Here is a 25740-nt window from a genome sequence, read left to right on the forward strand (position 1 = left end):
TGCCAGGCAGACGTGGTGCCACTGAGCTACATCCCTTGCCTGGAACCTTTCTTTTTTTCCAATTAATGCTCTCAACTATGGTTTACTGAATTCTAGATTCCCATCATTAAAATACTATGGACAGATTCCATAATATCCTGGTTACCTTCAGTTTCTGCAGCTTCAGTTCTCATTTCTGATTCAATGTCTTTTCTCCCCGTGCAGCAGAAGCCAGAACCATGAGTCTGACTGAGTTGGGCAGCAGTAGGGAGGCTGTGCCCTGGCACCTGAGGAGGCAGTTGTTAAGTCTTGAACTTTTCATTTGAAAAGCTGGTGGGTCAGGGTGGAGAGAGTTCACTGGGCTTGCTCCAGGTCAACATGTTCAGGGCTGAGGAGAGCTCTAAACTGGTCAAGCAAGGTTCCCTTGGTAATTCTCAGCTTAACCAGGTCCCCTCTGTCACTAAGAGCAAGAGGAGACTTCCCTCAGGTCTACACATTTTACCTCTTGGCTGAGTAGTGAATATATACCCAGCAGCCCCTTGGTGAGCTCCCTGCTTCTCTTCTGTTTTCCCTTTGTACATAGAATTACAAGCCCTCCAAGTTCTTTGCCGTGTCCTTCAGTGTCATGGAAAACTAAACTGGGGGCAACAGTCTTCATCCTCTTCTCAGGCATACTATATCTCTAAGCCTTATTAATGATGGTTTTTCTATGTCTGCCTTCAGAAATGTTTAGATTAGAAATTTGTCTCTATGGATGGCCCATAAACTATGGGAAACTCTCCTAAGAATTGTCTCAGATGCTATATTCCAATGACAGCCCAAAGTTATAAAGAGGCTGCAATTTAGCAGGGACCAGTGATGGAGGGAGATGCCAATCTCCCCTCTTTCAAGGCACCTTGCAAATTTCTGTGGATTTTCTTGGCTCTCTTCCTCTCATCCCCACCTACTAGGCTATGAAAGAGTTAAAACTCTTTCAGAAAGCCAAATGTGGTTTCTTCCCTCCTCTCCTATACACAGGCCTTTCTATTATTGAAGTAAAGACAAGAAGGTTTCCCAGGGTGATGATTGCTAGTAAGTTTGGTTCTGTGCTTTTTAATCACCCCTGGTGGAAGGCTTTGAGTCCTAATTATTTATGGATTGGCTTTGGGCAGGAAAAATCCCACCCACCATCCCACTTACCAAGTGGGAAGGGGAAGCCTGGAGACACTTTTAAGCTAAACGATTTTTCTCCACTATTTGTTTTGCTTAACTGTTATCTGGGAGAAAATGTTCTTAGTTCACTCACCTGCTATGGATCCCCTAAATTTTGAAGGTAATGTCAGTGTCAAAATGTTAGGGTCCACTTTATTTATATTCACAATGATTTACTTTTGGTACTAAAAGTTGAACCAAGGGATGTGAAACAGCTCTCTGTTCTTTCTACCCTGTTGCCTAACCTAGATACCATAAGCTCAACCCCATGGATTTCCTTTGCACTATTAGTTGTGTAATTTTTTTAACGAAGAAAATTTTGCATCACTGGAAAGTCAGAATCATTCATATAGATACTGAAGCATAGGAGCATTTTAGCTAGAAATGTCTGCAGTGTTCATGTGTTTTTTTTTAAATGATTAGCAAAGTGCTAAAGTTTACCACCAAGATGAAGTTTGCTCTTTCCTGAACGTAGAAAGATTTGAAACAAGGGTTATTTTGTACTGTATCTACCATGTTTCCCTGAAAATAAGACCTCATAGGAAAATAATCAGCCTTGAAAATGACACATAAATGCCAGCTCCAATCAGCCTATTCTTGCCTTACCTGCTCTCCTGAGGAGCCACGGGGCAGGAGACTATTGATGGCAGCTAAAGCAAGGACAGGCTGGCTGGGGCTGGCTCTTGGGCTCTAGTTTTCAAGGCTGATTATTTTCCGGCTGGGTCTTATTTTCAGGGAGAGAGGATACAGACCACTAAGATAATATGAACCAGTATTAAAGGGCCAACATTTTGGGCAACATTACTTTGTAAAAAGGTTTACAGTGTTTGTCATATTTTTCCTTGCACTATCTACACTTACTTAGGTACATTTAATATATTTTGTAGTTTCTTTTTTGGGGGGAAATATTTCTGAAGTTATTTTCCTATTTAATTATCAAGATAAAGTTTACAGCTGCTGAAATCAAACAAAGTCAACCAAATTTACCAAGGCATAACAATGGATTAAAAAAAGAGAGAAGAAAATTAAAATAAGAAAAAAGAAAGACATAAATGTTAATTCCTCTTTAACAATTCAAGATTTCAGGGATCTGATAGTTTTGGGGCCAATCGCCTGAGTAATAAAGCATGCATCATTCGAATGTATTATAGTTCAAATTACTGCAAAGCAGCTTATTCTTCACTGGTCACCATGGATACAGAAGGACGGCTGAGGTGTAGTCCTCTGACAGGTCAAGCATGCCCAAACAGGCCTGGGAGGGAGGAGAGCTGCAGCCACCATGGAGGAGACCTGAGGGAAGCCGGCTTTGGTCAGAGTCACAGGTTCAGTTGGGAGGATTAAATTCGAGGTCAGCAGAGAGGCTTGCCGCCGACCTTTCAGTGACCTTCTTAGCCGGAAATAGAAAGTGAGGGAGGTTAAAAGAGAAGGTGTATCCACTCAGCCTACCCAAGTGGCTGTTCAGGTGCTTTCTCCTTATTTTATTCTTTCTTTCTCCATATTTTATGCTCTGGCTTTAATCTTAAATAACTTAAAACATATATAATTTTAAATTTTTAAAAATAACATTTTCCTGGCTCACCAAATATTAACAATCAATCCTCACATAGCTGAGTATAGCAAATAATAGCTTGAAAGAAATCAAAGGAATCGGAATCCACTGGCCAATAGGAAGTGGTAAATATGTACTGAGAAAAAAAATGCTATTTTAGGTATTAAATTTTAATTCATGACAACACAATTTCTGTTTGGATTGATTTTTAATATTTTTTATTTTTGGTTTTTAGAACAGGGCCTTGAACTCACTATATAGCCCAGGCTGGCCTCAAACTCTCAGCGATCCTCCTGCTTCAGCCTCCCCAGTGCTGGGGTTATAGGCATGTACCACCACACCTGGCAAGTTTTTTAAAACATAGGAACTACTTCTCTGTTGAAAAGGGGTATGGTGTGGAAGGAAGGTGGTGTACAAATGGATTGTAACCCATTTAGTATAAAAGTATATTACCCCCCCCCCCATACAGAGGCATCCTCTGAGAGTGCTCTGATGAACCCTTTGGGCATATCTGAAAATTCTTGGAAGAAATTATCCCTAAGACCCTTCTCATTTTATATGAGAAGGTCTGTGATTCTAAGGATATGATTTCACTCAGATGTGGTTGTCTCTTTCAGCCAGTGTTTAATATTTTAAGTCCAATACCACAGGCATTAGGACATTGATATTTGATTCATATTTTATTTCATAGCATTATCTGTTTATATGAATATGTGTGGGCCTTGAAGTTATTCAAGTGGTTTTCTAATGTCATTTTTCTTTAGTGAAATAGGTCTTTGTCTTTAAGCAATATCTTATACAGAAATCTAAAGTATTTGATGATAGATAAAAATCAGCACTGTTCTGAAAAACTGACATGGATATGAGGAGGTAGAGCCCCAACTATTAAGCACCTCCCAGGTACCCCCTTCCAGAACTGAGATTCTTCCAAGAATCTCTCTCAAACCACGGCAGAATTTAACATCCAAAGATGAAGCCCAGCTCCAACCCCTTCACCAGGTGAGGGAAGAGAAATTTGGTGAGTTACTCAAAATTTGACTTACAGCTGGCATCAGAGCCAGACTCAAACCCCCCACCAGTGAGCTGCTGCAGACAACTGGTATGGTTGGCAAGTGCACTGTTACATTTTCAGAAATTCTGCAAGCCAGGTGAGGTCACACTGTCAAAATCAGCTGTGGTGAAAATATTTACACTGCAGAAATCAGCCAAAGCCACAAATCAGTAAGTTGTTAAGCTTTCATCAGCACACCTCTGCTTCCTGAATCCTGAGCCTTCATATGTCACACAACAACCTGACAAAAGATCAAGCAAATTTTGACAGGAAACAAGAAATTAAGTTAATTTTAAATATACCTCCTATAATGAGTATGAGGCTTCCATATAGGATTTCATTGGAGAATATGGTCAAGTGGTTGGGGGAGGGGCTAAAGACAACTGATTAATGCCATTTGCTTGAAACAAACCCAACTGAACAAAAACTCAAGAAACCAAGTTCTATCGAATGCCTTGTCCACTGTTTCACAACTAGTAAGAGCCAAAGTTGTGTGTAGAATTAAGGTCTCTAGACATCCTGTCCAGCATTCTTTTTCTTTTCAGAAGCTAGCTACCTGGGACCACTTCTTCCCATTACATACCTCTGAGTACATGATCTAAATGTGTGTTGTCACATCAAGGGCCATGACCACGTGAGTAGTGATAACTTGAAATATGGCTGGTCTGAGTTGAAATGTGTTGTAGGTGTAAAAGATAAACTAGGTGTCAAAGTCTTTGTAGAAAAAAAGAATGTGAAATATTTTACAGAAAACTTAAAAATACTGATTACAAGTTGAAAAGAGAATATTTTGGATATTTAATGTTAAATCATAAAAGCCAACTTCACTTTTTAAGACCTCATTTTAATGTGACTACCAGAGCAATTTAAATTAAATATGTAGCTCACATTCTCTTTCTATTAGCTAAACCTGCTTTAGCCTCAGGGTCAGTTGCCTTGTCGATTACAAATGGAAAATGTTTGCCCTTCCCATTTCTCAGAGCTGTGTAAGATCATATGAGGTAATCTTTATGAAAGTACTCTGCAGAGTACAACACAAATATGAGGTCAAACCCTGAGACATTTTAATTCTCACATGGTCACCAACTGTGTTTGTTATTCCCTGTAAGGCAGTAAAAGTTTTGTGGAGTCTTTTTCTTTTGCCTTGGTTTATATGGACTTGTTTTTTGTTTCTTTTGTTAAAGAGCAGGAAGGAGGAAGTAATAGCATAGGCTAAAAATACACTAGCAAAACATTCATTCAGCCTCCTCATATATACACTGTGAGTGAAAAAAGAAATGTTAGACAACAGCCAACTGCTGCTGGATAGGAGTAGGGATATCAAGCCCCACTCCCACCTTCCAGCCTCTCCCTAAGGCTTCCTTTTGGCACTACCCACCAAGAAGCCAACTAATCAGGGAGTCTGGGAAACATAGTTTGCTATCTTAGTTCCAGCATCACCAGATATGGAATATAGAAGGGCAGGGTAGGATCTGGAAAACGGTAGGCATATAACTGGCTTAATTCCAGTGCAGCTTTGGCCTTGAAATAAGTGGTGGCACTTAATGGCTCAGTGACAGAAACCAGTAGAAATGTCTAGGTTCTGGAGAGAAGAGAAACAGACTGTTGTACAAAAGAGCAGAGATCTCGCTACTTACCTTGCCCAGCAGAGACCAACAGTGAAAAGAGCTATCTTCATAATTATGAGATACTTTTTGTGAAGTCCCAGAAACTATTGGTTGGACCATCTTCTGGTGGTGAAATGCTAAAAAGCAGAGGGAGTCAAAAGATGACAAAATTTCATTGAACTTAGATTCTTATTTACAGACTGGCGATTCATAAATTTCAAAACAGGTCCCATCAAACTGGTCTGTGAAAATATTTAAACAAAATTACATCATCACTTTTGGAGACACATTAGTTTGGTCAAATACTTCTAGTGAGTCTTCCTGCTTTGCTTTGGACAACCCTCTCTCTCAACTGCTCCTGGAGAACATGAAAATTACATTGACTCATTCACACTCTCACCTCTTCTGCTGCCCAAGCAACCACATGGCCCCAGGAATTAGTTCATGTTTAAATATGGACAGAGTTCATACAAATATTATTGCTAGACCAATCAGAAAATATCTATTCTTTTTCTACTGGAGTCCCTAGGTGAATTGAATGTAAGTTTGGAGTGTCAGTGGCCATATCTAGAAGGGAAAGCTTTCCTGAAATCAAACTAAAAATAGGCAAATATATCTAAGAGATCAAAAGAGTACAAAATTTTAATGACATTGAGCATTTAGATCCAACCATATTTAGAGCTAGGTCTACTTGTAGATTTTTCTATTATGTAAGCCAATATATTCTCTTTTTTAAAAAATCCATTTTTAAAAAATGCAGTAAGGTATACATAGTGGAAAGCACATGTTAAGGGTATATTTTGAAGAGTTTGCATAAAGGAACTTTCTTTTAACCACCATCTCAGTCAGGATATGGCAATTTATATCACTCCAGATATCTTTCACTCTTTTCCTGGTTGATCACTTTGATTTTACCAGTGTAGATTAATTTTGCCAGTTTTTGACTCACTTGTTGATGGAACTAAATATATTCTTTGAAATTGAAAATCATACATATATATGGAACACTGTGATATTTCATATAGAATATATTCTTTTGTGTCTGGCTTTTATTCAGCATCATATCTTTGGAATTCATCCACATTCTGTAATTGTTTATCTATGACTAGCATTATGTTGTAATATTATATTTTTAAAATGTATTCTCATTTGTGGGGGGCTACCGGGGATCGAACTCAGGTCTTGCACTTACAAACCAGGCGGCAGAACCACTGAGCTAAATTCCCGGCCCTGTATTCTCATTTTCGATGGTCAGATTTACTTAAAGATGCAATTGTGGAGTATCAAAATCTGGTGACAAGAATTTAAAAATAGCTTAAACCAACTTTTGGTTTAGTTCTTTCTAGGTAAGATAAAGCAAAAATAAGCTACATGAAAATCAGATATTATAATATAATAATATAAGTGATTCACCCTCCAATAATAAAATAAGAAAATCACTAGTGTCCATCTCAATAGTTTAAATTCTTTTTCCATTAATAAAATAATTTACTTGTAAATTTCATTAAGCATGCAAAAATCTTTTCCTTAGAACAACAATCAAGGGGTACTAGCTTTTGTATCAAGGCAAATAATAGTAATAATATTAGGCTGCTTATTTTAATACTAACGGCCCATTTTCTAAGTCTCCAGTTAAGCTGCAAGCTACATCAAGTTTTTCTGAAGCAATACAATTCTTTTAAACACCTTGCATTTTAGATACTACTTATAAGTTAATATGATATGCTAACAACCTACTATTTACCTAGAATCTATTAACAAAATTTAAAGCAATATGGATGCCAAGAAGTTAGATATTTTTTATTATTATTTAAATTATTTTATTGGTACATTGTAGGTATACAACACAATTACATTTCTCATTGGGAATTGTACCTTTACATGATGCATCTTGGTTCTTATTTTTTCCCCATTCCTAGCCCTCCCTTCACCCCCTCTACCCTTCCCTATTTACAAAGACTTTGTTTCCACTTTTTCCATTTCTCATCCTTTTTCCTTTCCCTTCTTTCCTTTCCCCTGCCCCTCCCACTACCCCAATCCCTTTGGACCTTTTCTTCCTATTTCGCATTATCAATCATTCATTCTCATCATTGGCACATTTTAGGTATACAATATAATGACATTCATCATTGGAAATTTGCACCTTTATATATTCTCTTTTGGTTCTTATTTTTCACCCTTGCCCAGCCCTCCCTTCAACCCCTCCATCCCTCCCTATTTACAAAGCTTTTGTTTATGTTTTTCCATTTTCTCATATTAATTCCATTCCCTTCTTTCCTTTCCCCTCCCCCTCCCACTTCCCCTTCCCCTTTGCCCCTTTTCTTCCTATTTCACATTATCTATTATACCTTTTAGTCCTTATTTACACTTTCAGTTTCTCACACTAGAGAAACTATTCAGTATTTATACATGTGTGTCCTATTTATTTCACTTAAGAGTATTGCCTCAATGTGCATCCACTTAGCTATAAGTGTCTCTAATTTCTCATTTTTTATGGCTGAGTAGTACTCCATTTTATTAAAAAAACCACATTTTCTTTATCCAGTCTCCAGTTGATGGGCATTTGGGCTGTTTACAAATTTTAGCTATCACAAACTGTGCTGCTATGAACATGAGTGCACACATATCACTGTGGTATGATTCTTTTAATTCTTTGGAGCAGATCCCCAGCAGGGGAATAGCAAGGTCAAATGGAACTTCCAGTCCTAGTTCTTTGAGGTATCTCCATACTGATTTCTACAGTGCTTGCACCAGTCTACACTCTCACCAGCAGTGGAGCAGGGTTCCTCTTTCCCCACAGCCCCACAAGCATTTGTTATTGGTTGATTGCATGATAGCAGCCATTCTTTCTGGAGTGAAGTGGAATCTCAGTGTTGTTTTCATTTGCATCTCTCGAATGACCAGTGATGTTGAACACTTTTTCATGTACTTATTTGCTATTTCTACTTCTTTGAAAAATGTCTGTTCACTTCAGATGCCCATTTTTGGATTGGGTCTTTAAATTTGGGAGGTCTGATCTTTTTAAGTTCTTTATAAATTCGAGATAGTAGACCTTTGTCTGAGGAAAAGCAGGTGAAGATTTTTTCCCACATTGTGGGTTGTCTCTTCACACTGCTGGTGGTTTCTCTTGCTGTGAAGAAGCTTTTTAATATGAAGAGATCCCACTTGTTGATTGTTTGTGCTAGTTCACAGGCAACTGAAGTTTTACTCATAAAATCTTTTCCTACACCAAAGTCTTCAAGAGTTCTACCTAACCTCTGTTCCAGCCAGTTCAGCGTTTCTATTTTAATATTTAGATCTTTAATCCATTTTGATTTTAGTTTAGTGCATGGTGAGAGATATAGGTCTAGTTTTAATCTTTGGCAAGTCGAAGCCCAATTTTTCCAGCACCATTTATTAAAGAGGCTATCTTTCCTCCAGTGAGGGTGTTTGGCTCCTTTGTCAAAGATGAGATGGCTGAGTGTGTCTGGCGTTGTTTCTGCATCTTCTAATCTGTTCCACTGGTCCTCAAGTCTGTTTCTTTGCCAGTACCATGCTGTTTTTATCACAGTAGCTTTGTAGTAGAGTTGCAAGTTGGGGATCGTGATATCCCCTGCCATGTCTCTGTTACCTAGAATTGCTTTTACTATTCTGGGTCTCTTCTTGTTCCAAATGAATTTTTGGATTGTTTTCTCAAGGTCTATGAAGTATGCTGCTGGGATCTCAATTGGAATTGAATTGAATCTGTATAGCAGTTTTGGAAGTATGGCCATTTTCACTCTATTAATCCTTCCTACCCAGGAGCAGGGGATGTCTGTCCATTTTCTGATATCATCTTCAATCTCTCTTTTCAGAGTGCTATAGTTTTCAAAGAAGAGGTCTTTGATTTCTTTTGTTAGGTTGATTCCTAGGTATTTCAGTTTTTTGGATACTCTTGTGAAAGAAATAATTTGCCCTATTTCTCTCTCAGTGTGTCTGTCTTTGGTGTAGAGGAAAGCTATTGACTTTTGTGTATTGACCTTGTAAGCAGCTACTTTACTGGATTTGTTTATTAAGTCTAGAAGACTTTTGGTGGAGTTCTTGGGGTCTTCTATATAGAGTATCATGTCATCTGCATATAATGACAATTTGACTTCTTCATTTCCTGTCTTTATTCCTTTTATTTCTTTCTCTCATCTAATTGCCATGGCTAATGTTTCCAGAACTATATTGAACAAGAGTGGGGATAGTGGACATCCTTGTCTTGTTCCTGATTTTAGTGTGAAGGATTTCAGTTTTTGACCAGTTAGTATGATACTGGCTATTGGTTTTTCATAGATGGCTTCTATCAATTTGAGGTAGAGACCATCTGTTCCAATTTTTTGTAGGATTTTTATCATAAATTCATGTTGGATTTTGTCAAATGCTTTTTGTGCATCTATGGAGAGAATCACATGGTTTTTGTCCTTGGCTCTATTTATATACTGTATTACATTTATTGATTTGAGTGTGTTGAACCATCCCTGCATCCCTGGGATGAATCCCACTTGATCAGGGTGGGTGTATGACCTTCTTGATGATCTTCTGCATTCTGTTTGCCAGTATCTTATTAAGGATTTTTGCATCTACGTTCATTATTGAGATTGGCCTATAGTTCTCCTTTTCAGTTGGGTCTTTCTCTGCTTTGGGGATCAAGGTGATGCTTGCTTCCATGAATGAATTTGGGAGTATTGCTTATCTTTCAATTTCATTGAAGAGTTTAAACAATAGTGGCAGTAGTTCCTCTCTAAATTTCTTGTAGAATTCAGCAGTGAAGCCATCAGGGCCTGGACTTTTCTTAGTTGATAAGTTTTTAATTAACGTTTTCAATTTCATTGGTTGATATTGGGTTGTTTAGAATTTTTAGGTCTTCTTCATTCAACTTTGGCAATTCATATGTATCTAGGAATCTTTCCATTTCTTCTGTTTTCCATCTTACTGGCGTATAGGTTCTAGAAGTAGGTATTGATGATTCTCTGGATTTCTGCTGGGTCTTTTGTCATTTCACCCTTTTCATTCCTAATTGCATGGATTTGGGCCTTTTCTTTCCTTTTTTCTGATAAGGTTGGCTAAGGGTTTGTCAATTTTGTTGATTCTTTCAAAGAACCAACTCTTGGCTTCATTGAATTTTTGTATCGTCCCCTTAGTCTCCCTTGCATTGATTTCTCCTCTGATCTTTATAATTTCCTCCCTTGTATGAGCTTTGGAGTTGTCCTGCTCTTCTTTTTTCTAGAAGCTTGAGGTTTAGCATCAGGTTGTTTAACTGGGCTTGTTCTGTTTTCCTAATATGTGTATTCACTGCTGTGAATTTCCCTCGTAAGACTGCTTTCATTGTGTCCCATAGATTCCAGTATGTTGTATTGTCATTGTCATTTAATTGAAGAAACTGTCTGATTTCTTCTTTAATTTCCTCTGTGACCTATTGGTTATTCAGAAGTGTGTTGTTCTATTTCCACGTGTTTATGAAATTTTTCCAGTTTCTTTTGCTATTATCTCCAATTTCATTACACTATGGTCTGATTGCAGGGGATAACTTCAATTCCTTTGCACTTACTTAAACTTGTTCTATGTGCAAGTATGTGGTCTATTTTGGAGAATGACCCATGTGCAGCTGAGAAGAATGTGTATTCTGATTTTGTGGGGTGGAACATTCTGTAAACATCTGTTAAGTTCATTTGTTCAAGAGTTCGATTGAGTTCTAGTATTTCATTACTTATTTTTTGTCTAGTTGATCTATCTATTTTTGACACTAGGGTATTGAGGTCCCCCACTACAATTGTATTAGTGCATGTATGACTTTTCATATCCGTTAGTATTTGTTTTCTATAGTTGAGCACACTAGTGTTTGGTGCATAGATATTTATGATTGTTATCTCTTCCTGTTGGATTGTTCCAAGGATGTAGTGTCTTTCTTTGTCTCTCTTAATCAGTGTTTGAAATCTACTTGATCTGGAAAGAGGATAGCTAGTCCTGCTTTTTTTCGGGTTCCCATTGCATGGAGTATTGTTTTCCACCCTTTAACTTTCAGTCTATGAGTTTCCTTTTGAATTAAGTGTGTTTCTTGCATGCAGCATATTGTTGGATTTTGCTTCTTGACCCATTCTGCCAGTCTATTTCTTTTGATTGGTGAATTGAGACCATTAACATTGATGGTTATAACTGAAATGTATTGACTTATTAGTGTCATGACTTTTTCTTTTTGTTGGGTTCTTCCCCTTTACATTTAATTTCTTGTTGTGCCAGATGGGTTCATTCTGCTTTGCTTCCTGGGGTTGTGATCCTCATTGTCTGTTCCTAGGATATTGTCTAAAATTTTTTGGAGTGCTGGTTTGGTATTCATGGAGTTCCTAAGGTGCTCTTTGTCATGAAAGTATCTTCTTTCTCCATCCATTTTGAAAGATAGTTTTGCAGGGTACATCAATCTGGGTTGGAGGCTGTTTTCTTTTAGGGCTGGGAATATGTCACTCCAAGCTTTTCTTGCCTTGATGGTTTGTGTTGAGAAGTCTGCTGTGATTCTGATGGGCTTTCCTTTGTATGTGATTTGTTTCTTTTCTCTAACTGCTTGTAGAACTTTGTTCTTCTGTTGAGTTTCTGGAATCTTAACAATTATATGCCTATGTGTAGATTTTTTTGATCAAGGCTATTTGGAGTCCTATATGCCTCACTTACCTGTATGTCAAGCTCTTTTCCCCTGCTTGGGAACTTTTCTGGCATTACTTATGTGGAGATTTTTATGTTGTCTGCATTCTCTCCTGTTTCTTCTTTGACTCCAATCAGTCTTATGTTATTCTTCTTTGCATCATCTAGCAGTTGCTGGATGGATTTCTCATGATCCCTTACAATTTTGAAGCAATTTTTCTTTTCCTGGTCACCAATTGCAATCTTCTCTTCTATATCTGAAATTCTGTCCTCACATTGGCTCATTCTGCTGTGTAGACTTTCAGTGGAGTTTTTGATCTCCTGAAAATCTATTTGCATCTGTTTTATGGACTCCATTTGTTTCCTATGTTGGGATTCCATCATGTTCCTCAGCTCCTCTCTAGATTTATTAATCATGTCTTGCACTATGAGCACAATCTCTGCTGTTATCTGAGAAATTATTTCTGATTTCATTTTTTCCAGATCCCCTTTTGTTGCCATTTCAGTGGGGCCAGGTGGTTGAGTATCAGAGTGTTCCATCTCACTTCCCTTTGGGGTTGCTGTAGGTGATCTGGAAGTCTGGTTCTGAGACTTATTTAAGTGTCTCCTCATTTCAACCTGGGGGGGTGGGGGGTGCTGTTGGTGCCTGCGTGACTCACTTCCTCTGACCTTGGAGAGGTGGGACAGTGGCTCAGAAGCCCCTTCCTCTGGGTGGGATGGATGGAGGCCTGGAAACCCCTCCTCTGGGCTAGGATTGATGGGACAGACAGTGGCCCGGAAGCCCCTTTCTCTGGGCTGGGAGTGGCAGGACAGATGGTGACCCAGAAGCCCCTTCCTCTGGGCCAGGAGCAGTGGGACAGTGGTTCAGAAGCCAAGAAGTTAGATTTTAAATTGTTGAATTTTGTTATTTATATTTTAGGTAAAATATAAAAAATTGTTCCTGTGCTTTTTTAAAAAAAAAACAACAGAATGACATTAAATGGACAACTGAACTTTAGCTATGAATAATACTTGTATGTGTTTTTATATGTATAAATACAAAGTTATTTTGAAGTTATTGTAATTTATGGATTGTCTATAAGTGGAAAGACCACTCTCTTATTTTTATGATACTTATAACTGACCATTCAAATTGTACACTAGTTTCCCCATAAGAAAAATAGGAACAATCCTATTGGTAAACATTTGTAGGAAGACTTTGTGTTATCTGTTTTATTGCCACATAACACTGAACACGGCAAGGCCCTGCAGAAACATTCATTTAGAAATAGAGCAAATTTGGAGTTTATTGTAGTATTAGTGGCTTCGCCCAGGGATTTTAGAAATAAAACTCCAAAAAGCTTTGTGATTATTAGTAGTTGTGTTAGTTACTTTTCTCATTGCTAAGCAAAATACCTGACATCTAAAGTTAAAGCGGAAAGGGTTTATTTGGCTTCCAGTTTATAGAGGTTTCAGTCCATAATACGCTGGCTCCAAGGCAGGGTGGCAGAGGAACAACAGTTTATGGTGGTGGAAGACAGAAAAAGCAGCAAGAGGACTTAGTAGTGTCTTTCTACCCCTTTTATTTTATCCAGACTACTGGGATTCAGGTGGTGTCAAACCAATCAGTGGACTGACTTAATAATCACATATCCTTAATCTCAGTGTCACACACTCTAGATTCAGCCACCTTTGAAAAAGCCCTATGACCACATGAGACTTTGGGGAGACATCTAGACACAAACCATAGAAGTAGTATTATAGATAGCTGAGTTAGAAATGAATATGCACTTAGAGAGGGGTTGGACCCTCGAGGAAATCAGCACAGAAGATGAGACACACAAAGATTGTAGCTGGAGGCAAATTTGAAGAGAGCCAGGCCTCAAGATGAGACACAATAGCCAGGGCTGCGGGCCTCCTTAGAGATAAATAGCAAATTGAGATGATGCTGTAATTAGCACCACTTTGTCCAGTGAGCACTGACACCATCAGACTTAGAGGTTGGTGACCTGAACATCTGGACCCATCGCTTTCCAAGAATGCCTTTGTTCTTCCATGTACCCTTGCTACATGACTCCATTCCCTATTGGATCAACATCAGCTAAGCCACTAAGCATACTTGTGATCCTACAGGTTGATTGTAGTGTACGCATGTCATACGCATGTTGTAATTTTGCTGTATAAATTATCTCTGACAAAGAGCTTCCATGGCAGCTCACTTTGGGGACTCCTCCTATCTCTCAGTAGCTTTCACTCAGTAAATCTTTCCTACTCTTAACCTCTGTGATCCTCAAAATTCATTCTTCAATATCCAGGAGACACAAACTCACCATATCTGCTATCTAATGGGTTGGGATTTTTTTCCCATCACAGAATTTTCTCCTTAAATATAATTTTTAAAAATAAGAAGTCTGATCCCTGTTAAATATAATCTGGATTCTGCCGCCTGCCTGGGAACTGCAAGGTCCTGAGTTTGATCCCCAGTACCAATCAATCAATCAATCAATCTGGAATGGCAGAAGTATATATATGCAGTTTTGTTAGCTTTTTCTTTTTTTCCTGAGCAGAATTTACATGTATATGGTGAAATGAAAGGCAAATCTGAGAAAATTCTAGTCCTGTGAAAAATGTTTTACAAAAAAACTATATCATGTAAAACTTTTGTAGTTGTTATACTTTGGCCTAACCTTTATAGAAATTAATTCAATGACATATTTTTAATTCTGCAGGCTTATAAAAATTATTTGTCTTTTTTTCAAGGTCAAATAGTCATTGTTATTTTGAATAACAATGAATAAAATTGCAAATTGTAAGGATAACGTTGCACACAATTAAATTTTTGTCTTTGATATTCTCAGCCTTTTAGATTTTGTTCTTGCTTACCAGTAACTATTAACCTGCAGCTGAAACTTACTAAAGGCGTTAAAGTTGTGAATTTGAACAGGAATTGGAATTGAACAGTCCTGGGCTTGTATCCTGGTGTTTCTATTTACTACTTAGCATTTACTGGTAAATTCTTTAACCTCTCTGAATTGCTCTCAGATATAAATGATGATTAACAATACCTGTCTAGAATCACATAGGAAGATGAAATGAGATCACACTGCATGGAGCATTCTGAACACTGAATAAATGTTAGTTTCAGCCTTCACTGTCCTTGAGGGCCTGCCTTCTAGTGAGAGGCATTTGTCCACATGAATTGCGTTCTTGAATTTTCCTAGCACCTTCTTTTAAAAGCAATCCACTGCTGCGTTTACTAAACTACATAGCATTTACTCTATCAGTCAATAATAACCATTGACCTCTTTTAACAAAGAGCACTATCTGATAGATTAATTGATGTAAAGTACTTCAGTGCAACTTTTTCTTTTCACTAACAGATAATTGCTAGTGTCTACAGGTAGATTGTATATACAGAAAATTTCATTTAATTACAATACTGTTTAGGTGGGTTAGTCTGTAATTTGAAGCAACAGTTGACAGGATGCTGACAGGATATAGCAAAAGCTTGGAAATAGTTCACAGGTGGAAAACGTTGAAGTGGTGCACAGGTGGAAAAACAAGGTGAAGCAAGAAACAGGAATGTCATAGTTGCTGGTCAGAAGATAGATTTCAACGCACGTGCATTCAAAATTAGGAATGGAGGTGAAAATCCAGGGGCGAGAGCAGCAGAGGACAATGTGAGATCATCTTGCTGAGAAGGCTCAGAGAGGTTTAAAACCCCCACGGAAAAGAGGATTTTCTTTTTCTCTTCCCTGCCTCCTGCAATCTATGTTGTTTAACGCGCTGCCAATTTTTACGAGGGGAAAAACGCCTAACAACAGCTCCTAGGCGACTGGCGTGAACCTTCCTTTAAAACACATCGCGTCAATGTGTTTCAAAGACGTCTACACCCCAAAACCTTTACACAGCCTAACGTCACGTCAGGCCAAACGAAGGGGCCTTCTCGTGAAACTCAGCAACGTGTGTTCTCTATAAGCCATTTGTTTATCATTTCTTCAAAATTTATAACCAAGCGATATCCAAAAAAGAGTCGACACTTTCCAATGTTTTAAAGTTCACAGTGGCCAATTTTATCCTTACCTAGCCCTCCTTGCCCCGCCCGCATCCTTCTCCATCCCACTGAAAACGGCTCCTGCGACAGCCACAGTGGCCGGCCAATGGACACCTTCTCTCTCTCTCGCCATCCCGCCTTCCCCTTCCCCTGTGGCCAATAAAGAGAGCCACCTGGAGACAGCGACCAATAGGAGCCAGGGCAGAGGCGTCATTGGCTGTAACCACCCGCTCTGCTTTCTGGAGCTCCGCCTCCGTTGCCTGGGTTACCCAGGTCGCCGGCCCCCGCCCTGTTCTGGGCTCAAACTTCCAGAGTTGGCCTCTTGCGCGCCCGCCCGCTGCTCCTGCCTGAGACTTAAGCTGGGTCCTGGAGGGCAGGCAAGGAGGCCGCCGGGCGCGGCGGCCTGGGGGTGGCTCGGGGTTGGGCCTGGGTGGGGGTTGGGGAGCCAGGCGGGGATGCCCCTGAGCCAGCGGGTGCGGTTACTGAAGGCCAAGGATGGAAAAATTAGGGATGGAAGGCAGTGGGGCGAGGGGAAGGAAGTCCTGGGGAGTCCAGAGCTGGGGCCCGGGGCAGGGTCGGAAGGAGGAGGGTGACCGCCCTTGAGGGTGGGCTGGGAAGTTGGAAGAGAGCTGGAAGAGAAGGTAGGAAACAGTGCAGGAAGATCTAGTTTATAGGGGGTGAAATTACTAAAAACAAAAGCCTAGAGTCCTGTGGAGACTCAAGGGAGGTTTTGGTAGCTTAGGAATAATTATGGGTTTATTATTATTAGACTGTGATTGTAGTGGAAAGGCTCTTCTGACCAGGCAGATTTTCTTGTTTTACACACCCCTCAGGGATGGATGTAAGGAATAAAGGAAGTTACCAAGAAATACGCTTTGTTGACATAAGTAAGCTGGAGCAAGTACACAGGTGCCTGTTTTTCATACTGAGTGAACCAGGGAAAAGTGTTTAACAGTGATTAAGATCACTGGTCCAGTTCACTTGAATTTAAATCCCTTTTGTTACTTTATGGCCCTGAACAAAGTATTAATATCGATTAGTAGCAAGTTACTAGTGCCATTTTTTAAAATAATATGGAAATAGTAGATGGGTTGTGTGAATTAAGTTTCTTGAAATATATCTATACGTAAGTAAATGAAAAATAATAGTTTCATTAAAGTGGATTTGGTTTGTGTGAGCTATTCCTTGGGCTGCACTGACTGGAACCTCCCACCCCACTCAAGTCTGAAGATTTGGGTTCCTCTCCCTAGGAAAGTACATTTGGTTCACATACATGTTTATGCCCATTGGATATCTTTGGGATCAAAAGTTATTTAAATGATTTTGAGGGGAGAGGCTACATACAATATGGAAAAAGGTAAACCCATACAGTTTTAGTCCTCTCTCACTTTGTGATTTGTTGCAGGTTGATTAGTATTGTTTATCCAAACACACAATAGCAAGTAATTTGTTTTGATTCAGGTTGGTAGTGTTCATTTTGAATATCAAACAGTACTTAGTGCTTTTGAAAAAGAGTTGTTTGTCACAGTCCTATCTTTTGTGTTAAGCCAAGAAACTGCTCTTTAAAACATAGTAGGAGCCCATTACAATAAAGATGCTGCTCTCTCTCCTGGTGTTTCTTTCTGTTGTCTATCTTCTGTGTGAGATTCGTTCTGCCCGCCATTTAATTAATGTGTCATCTCAATTCATTCTTCTGTCTTTTCACTCTGCCTTTCTTGGCTGAGTTCATCCTCTCTGTGGGGTTCAACCATCTACATTTTGTTAACACTCTGAAGTGTGTGTCTCTGTCCTGGAATTCTTGAGTTGGCATTAAACTTAGGCTAATTTTTGGCATTTCCACATGGATTTCCCAGTGGCATTCCAAACTTAGTATGTCTGAATGGATCAGCTTTCTCTGCCATACCAACTGAGGGTACCATATTCATCTGGTTTTGCAAGTTCAAATCTTTGGAATACATTCAGGTTCTTCTTTTCCTATACTCTGCATTTAATGTCACCAAGTCTATTTTATTTTACTTGATAAAACATTTCTAGAATCAGTTTGGTACTCTGTATCTCTAGTTACGCTGCCTCAAACATCTATCACATATCTATATTGCCTCCAATTCTCGGGTTGGAGATATATCTTTGTAAATGTCAGATCTGTTAATTTTTTTTTTACAAGGATCAAACTGGGGACCTTGCACTTTGGAGGCAGGCAGCGGCACCACTGAGCTAAATCCCCGGCCCTCAGGTCTGCTAATTTTAACCTTCTTAAAGAGGCTTGTTTCCAACCAATTTCTTAGTATGACATAAGGTTTTTCATGTAATTGTCTCTTCCACCTGACTCAGCCTTCCTTATTATTTTATCACTCTCCCCCAGCAATTGCACTCATTCCAAACCAGCACTGTCCATTGAAAATACAGTGTGAATTATATACATATCCTTTCAATAGGCACAAAAGAAAATGGATGAAATTAATTTAAAAATTTTTATTAACCCATTATATCTAAAAGTATTATTTCAACATATCAGTATAGAAAAGATTATTAAAGATATATTTTATTTACATTTATGTACTAAAATTTCAAATCCCACATATACTTTACACTTACAGAGTATGTCAGTTCTGACTACATTTCAAGTCCTCAGCAGCTCCTGTGTTGGACAACACAGTGGTAAGCTGTTTTGCAGTGTGCAGTTATGCCAGGCCTTTCTCACACCTTTACTTTTGCATATGCTGCTCTTTCTTTTTGAAACAAGGACCTCCCTCATCACCTGCTTTCTTTTACTAACCTCACTTACCACATTTCTTCCAAAACATGCACTCCTTCCCCCTCAAATTATACTTGTGTCTAAAATTATACTTGTTCTTAATATCTGAAGACTTAATTTAGGCATTATCCCCCTTGGAAACCTCCCTTTCTGTCCTCTTATCTTTGAGTTTATTTACCCTCTAAGAATGTTAGAAGTTGAAAGACAACCTCTTTTTTTTTATTATTGGTGCTTATACTCTGTTGTTTTATTTTTCTTGGCTGGAGGTTTCTGAATAGTAGAGGATCAGTGGGATCTTACTCTTTTTTGTTATTCCACCTCCATCTATATTTCAGTTCATAACAATAGGTGTTCAGCAAATGTCTTAGGAATGAATGAAGGTTCTGTGCCATTTTCCTTTGACTCACTCAACTTTAGGAATATTGTACTGCAGTTCAGATGCTTTCATTTTGCCACCTGCCCTGCAAGCGCAAGGACCTGAGTTTGATCCCCGGTACAAAAGAAAAAAGAAACAGAATTTGGGCTGGGGATTTAGCTCAGTGGTGCCATTGCCTGCCTCATAAGTGGAAGGTCCCGAGTTCGATCCCTGGTACCAAAAATAAAAAGATGCTTTCATTTGACCCCTTGTTTTGAATTTTTACTTGAAAGAAACTGATTATGCCTTAAATTTTAAGGCTAGCTTTTACTGTGATCTGACCTGTATATTTAAACTTATACTTAAAATCCAAACATAGTTTTTTCCCCCCATTAAGTTTATTGGTACATTTTAGGTATACATTATGATCACATTTCTCACTGGGAATTTGTACCTGTACATGATATATCTTGGCTCTTGTTTTTTCCCCATTCCCCTTCCTTCCCTTTCACCCGTCCACCCCTCCCTATTTACAAACTTTGTTTCTGTTTTTTCCTTCTTTTCTCATATTTTTTCCTTCCTTTCTTTCCTTTCTCCCATCTCCCTCCCTATTTCCCCTTCCCTTTTGGACCTTTTCTTCCCATTTTACTTTATCTCTTACACATTTTGGTCCTCATTTCAAACATAGTTTTTAAAATACAAAAGTTAACTTTTATTTTGAACAAACATAGTTTAAGTATGAGTAGGTGCTGAGCAAATAAATGTAGTAGGATAAGAAAATTGTTTAGAAATATTAGGGACATGGAAGTAGAGGAGTGAGAAAATTTTATTTGATTTTTTGGTTTCTTAATCACTTTTCCTTTGTAGAAGAAACAATTATAGTCTTAATGTAGCAATATAATTTTTACCTTTATTTCATCTTTAGATCCTTACTTTCCTTTAAGGAGAAGAGGCCTTATTTATATCTTTCTCAGTTTATTTTCATTTCACCTACTTCCTTACCTGTTATGTGAGCTTTTCTGCCAGCAGCACAGGTAGCCAGGCAGCGATGTTTTATACAAGAAAGCCCTGAGCACAGGGCTGCATAAGGAAGTAGACAGTTCTCTGATTGTATAGTTCTTTTGTTTGTTTGTGTGTGTTTTAAAACTAAAAGCTTTTCATGCCGGGGCTTTAGCTCAGTGGTTCTGCTGCCTACCTTGAAAGCGCAAGAACCTGAGTTCGATCCCTGTTACCAAAAAAGCCTTAGAGTCAGTGAACCAGACAATCAGTATGAGACAGTGGTCTCCTTCAGTTAAGATTTACTTTATGATTCATTTGAAACATTATAAAGGAGACATTCTAGCACTGAAGGAATTTATGGGAATTACAATAATCCCTTTTTTTAACCAGTTAGCTCTAACCTATAACTGTTTTGCTTTGCTGGTGTGTTTTTAAGAAGTTTATTTTGGGTTGAAAATGCCAAGTATTAGATTTGATCATTTTCAAGCAGCTGTACTAGCACTCTTGGCCACTTGGAAAAGAAATAGTTCCTAGGAGTTAAAATTGGGCAAGATTTATAATTTATAATTTATAATATATAATTTATAATTCTTTTTTTCTTTTAGCTAATTCTTTGATTATCATTGAGAGCTAATGAGATATATACCCCCCCCCCCACACACACACATCACTAGAGAATATAGATGAACACCTAATGCCTGCTTCATTCTTGGTCACAATGCATTAAATCAGCTGGAGGACCATACATGGAATGTAAATCTTCAGTATTCTGTTATCTAGATAACTATTTTTCTTTTAAGAGAAAGATTAATATCATTTAACAATAATGTTCATTCAGTAACATGGCTAGGTTATATTATTCAAATAGAAATTAATGATATGACCACAGGTGAAATTTATTTTGTCTGAAGCTCTATTAGGTTTTTAGTTATTTAAAACAAATGTAGAAAGTTGACTTTATTGATGGCATTTGCTCTGAGCAAAACCTTGATTTGATAACTTTTCCCTCTTAGGCATTTTAGAGATTGAAGTAAGTCTTATTATTTTGAGAGAGGAAGATTTAACATTCCCTTTAAAACAAAAAGATATTTTGTAAATTGAAACTGTTACTGTTATGTTTGGGAAAGCACTTTAGAATAATCATTCATTTCACTAATAATGAATAGTGCTGTCATTACCAGATGAACTAGACAAGATTTCTATTCTCATGGGTCTTACATTTAGTAAAAGGGGTAAGACATAAATATAAGATTTTTTTCAAATGGTAACAAGGTCTATGAAGACAGAGACTAAAAGGATAGCATGCCTGGGCTCACTTGAATAGAATTATAAGGGGAGCCATTTTGGGGAGGTGTGATTTGTGCTGACTGAGGACAGGAGGAACAGACGTTGCCACCTCTGTGAAGCTCTAGGGAGAGGGTGCAGCAAGTAAAAGTCTTGGCATCTTGGAAGCACAAAAGAAGGCCAGTTCACCAGAAAAAAACAAAACAAAAAACAGATGAAAAGCATGGCATGAGACAAGGCTGTGGAAAGGAAGCAGAAGCGCTAGATCTTGTGCAGGTTTGCTAACTTAGGGAATTAAATGGTCTGGGGGGACTTTGAATCATGTTACAAAGGAAAGCAGTGCTCTCTGATCTCTGTTTCAAGTTGCTTTTTTGCTGAGTGAGGAACTGGCAGTGGGAAAGCAAGTGGGAAAGCAGGATACCAGGAGGCTACTGCAGAAGTCCAAGTGAGAACAAAATGGTGGCTCCTGCAGGAGCAGATGGTAAAAAATGGTCAGATCTGGAATATAGTTTGGAGATTAAACCGTCAGGATTTGTAGATGATTTGCATGTGGTATATGAGGGGAGAAGGAATCCAGGATGATCCTAGATTTGTGACATAACTAATTTAGTAGATGAAGGTGCCACTTAAGATCAGAAAGGTAGAAAAGAGTAGAAATAGGCCCCTTCCACCTGGGGTTCCTCTGAGGGTCGCCCCTGGTGGGCGGCTCTAGAATCTTGAAGAAGAGCTCGGGAACTCAGAAGGAACTCAGTCAGTGGAGGCCCGCACTGCGAGACCAGGAAGATGGAGGCATCGGAGCCTGTGGCGTCTGATTCTCAGTTCTCGAATATCTTAGCTGAACCATCAAAGCCTAATGGAAATATGGTTCATCGTTCTTCATCTCCGTATGTATTATATCCACCTGATAAACCTTTCCTTAATAGTGAACTACGACGCTCTCCAAATAAGCCTACACTTGCCTACCCAGAAAGCAACAGCAGAGCCCTATTTTCTGCTCTGAAGAATCTTCAAGATAAGATTCGACGCTTGGAATTTGAGAGGATTCAGGCAGAAGAAAGTGTGAAAACTTTGTCCAGAGAAACAGTTGAATATAAAAAAGTACTAGGTGAACAGATACAAGAAAGGGAGAATTGAAAGAATGAGGAATCAAAGTACAATCAAGAACTGACATCTCAGTTGCTAGCTGCAGAAAATAAATGTAATCTTTTAGAAAGACAACTGGAATACATGCGGGATATGATAAGGCATGCAGAAATGGAGAGAACATCTGTCTTAGAGAAACAGGTGACCCTAGAAAGAGAAGGACAACATGATCAAACACATGTTCAGAGCCAACTTATAAAACTGGATCTTCTGGAACAAGAATATAACAAACTTACCATAATGCACGCCCTTGCAGAAAAAAAGATGCAAGAATTGGAAGCAAAACTCTATGAAGAACAGGAAAGGAAGTGTATGCAAGCTAAGGCAGCTGAGTTACAGACTGATCTAGAAACAGAGACTTACCTTTGAAGATAAAACAACCTCATATGCTCCCCCACTGCAAGAAAAATTAAAAAAAAAGAAGTCAAAACCACCAGAAAAGAAAGGACCTAGGAATTATTTTGATGCGCAACCTCATTATAGATTATGCTTACGTGATATGCCATTTGTGGCTAAAAAGTCCACTAGTCCTAGCCATGCTGTGGTAGCTAACGTTCAGCATGTCTTGCACCTAATGAAACAGCACAGTAAAGTTTTGTGCAATGATCGAGTGGTGAACGACATTTCTTTGGCAAAACAAGTACCTTCACAAGGTAGTAGAAGTAAGAAGTCAGCAACACCTCCCTCTTCCAGCAGCATCAAAGAAGAATTATCAGAAGTCTTACAGTCTTTACAGGATGAGTTTGGCCAGATGAACTTTGATCACCAGCAGCTTGCAAAACTTATACAGGAGTCACCAAACACTGAACTGAAAGACAGCTTCGAGTGTGAACTGGAGGCATTAGTGGGAAAGATGGAAGCAGAAGCCAACCAGATAACTGAAGTTCGAAAATACCAAGCACAGCTAGAGAAGCAGAAAAAGGAAGTTAGAGCTAACAAAAAGACTCTTGATGAAGAAGGAAACAGCAGTAGCCATTCTTCTGGAATCATGGGGACCATAAGTAAGAAGGATTTTCCAAAGTGAGACCTGGAGAAAAAAGCAGGAAAAATCTTCAGTTATTGAAGGACATGCAAACCATACAAAATTTATTACAAAGCAGTAATGTGTGTTGGAATTACTGCCTGCTCACACCACGTCATAAATTTTATTCAGACAATCTGTACCTCATTGATCAGATATTGACAATTTACTTTCCAGGTTTCCTACTCGCTAATGTTGGAATTAATTAATAGAAGGTGTTCAGGGCTTAGGCTTCATTACACAAGTTTCTTGTGTTATGCCAGACAACTGAATATTAAACCATGTACGTAAATGGAAACCAAGGAAGTTTTAAAATTTGAGAAGCCGCATTCTTTAAGATGAATACACTGTACTGGTATATTGCATTTTGTAAACAAGTTACCAATTTTTTACTTGTGTGATTTTTTAAAAAAAATTCTTTATATATATTTATGTATGTATAAATTAATTTTAAATTTTCAAAATACAAGTCTGGCCCACAGGCAGCATTTGGTTGAAGAGTCTCATTTTTAAATCTTCCCTGGCATTAAGTGCCCACTTCAGTTTTCTCATACAACTATTAAATGTGCTTTGACTAGTGATGGATATTTTCTATATTTAAGTATTTATATATTTAAGAGGATTTTTTGTTTGCTTGGTATTTTAAACAATGATTAGTATTAAACACATTTCTATTTTTTTAATACAGTTTAAAATTTTTAAAGATCCAAGTAATCGTTTAAATCAGATTACTTACCTATAAAATTATAAATGCATTTTAAAGAGTATAGATTGTTAATGAAACAAGCTTTTGGAAAAAGGTAAGAGGGATAGAAGGGAGCTATTATGAAGCAAGCACATTTGCAGTTTTTCGATACCTGTTTGTAATCATGTTATTCAGTCAAGGCATTGTGGTTTGAATTTTGAAACTTAGAGAACCCCTTGAATATTTGTCTTTGATGTGGAACATGACTGAAATAAGAACTGTATACATATTATATCAATGTAAATCTGAATAGAGCAAGACATGTTAACTTTTTATAAATTTGCCACTAGAGTCAATAAAGCAGCTTTTTTAAAGAAAAAAAGTAGAAATAGAAGGGAGACAGATTAGATTTCAGTTTTGAACATGTCAATTTGAAATTGTCAAGTGGGAAGGTGAATATTTGAGTCAGACTTAGATGAGATCACATATGGAGAGGGTGTAAATAAAGGAAAGAGGGCCAACATGTGCTGCCTTGGTATTCTGACATTTAGAGATCAGGGAGAGGAGGCAGATTTATCAAAGGACCGTGAGAAGAGACAGCCAGTAGGGGAAAAAAAAACCCAGAAAAGCCTATGGCTATGAACACTGCTCAAGAAGAGAGAATGTTTTAGGACCAAGGGACCAGTTGGTTGTGTGAAACACTGTTGTGAGATCAAGTAGGAAGAGGATAGAAAATTGGCTGTTGGATCTAGGAAGATGAATGTCATTGGAGATCTTGCCAAAAGCTATTTCAGTAGAATGGTGGGCATGAAAACTCAATTAGTTTGAGTTCCAAAGAAAATAGTTAGAAAATAAGTAGAAGTAACCTTCTAGAGTATAGATTATGCTTTGAAACTTTTAAAATTCTAAAATCAAAGTAGTTGGGTTGTAGATGCAACGAGACATGGAGACATCAGCTTCATTTGAGCCTCTGGACAGGAATGGTCCTGTAGAGAGGCTCAATTGCAAGAGCACAATCTTCAACAGGGAGAGAGAATATGAGAAAAAAGACGTGTAAAAGGTTCAGGTCTTAAAAAGGAGCAAAACCCCTTCAGTTTTATCAGGGTTGGGAGGACAGAGGGTATGGGATAGATACAAGCGAAGGTGAACTTCGAAGATGAGTGTAGGTCTTGTCAGATTGTTGTTATGGACATATTAAATAGGCTACTCAATGAAGAGTCAAAAAAACTATATTTCAAGTTTTATTAACAGAGCTTTGTGACCTTAGATATTTTGTGACCTTGTATAGTGACTTTGTTTTCTGAACCTTAGTTTCCTTAATTTTTGCAAAGAAAGGAGTAATTCCTTAACATCTCTTCCAGTATTTGTTATGTAATCTTATTAAACTATGGGACTTTATTTTAATTTCTTTGTACTCTGTAAGAAAAATTAATTTTTTTGGCATTTCAAGGC

The 25740-nt window shown here is 38.2% G+C and overlaps 1 long non-coding RNA gene and 1 pseudogene across 1 annotated transcript; one reads left to right on the forward strand and one right to left on the reverse strand.

Moving 5' to 3' along the window:
- Positions 1-3187: 3187 nt before the first annotated feature.
- LOC147828925 (uncharacterized) lies at positions 3188-16165 on the reverse strand. Its single transcript, XR_015449926.1, has 3 exons — positions 16076-16165; positions 5408-5514; positions 3188-4011 (listed from the first exon to the last, which is right to left on the reverse strand). It is a non-coding gene; the product is annotated as an uncharacterized LOC147828925 (long non-coding RNA).
- A 1244-nt stretch (positions 16166-17409) lies between these two features.
- Positions 17410-23815, forward strand: LOC101700257 (centrosomal protein of 57 kDa pseudogene; annotated as a pseudogene).
- The last annotated feature ends 1925 nt before the right edge of the window (positions 23816-25740 follow it).

This window comes from Heterocephalus glaber, unplaced genomic scaffold (genome assembly GCF_053883595.1).
Source record: "Heterocephalus glaber isolate CG9 unplaced genomic scaffold, H.glaber_assembly_v1.0 deba00000818, whole genome shotgun sequence".
In the NCBI taxonomy this organism is placed as follows: domain Eukaryota; kingdom Metazoa; phylum Chordata; class Mammalia; order Rodentia; family Bathyergidae; genus Heterocephalus; species Heterocephalus glaber.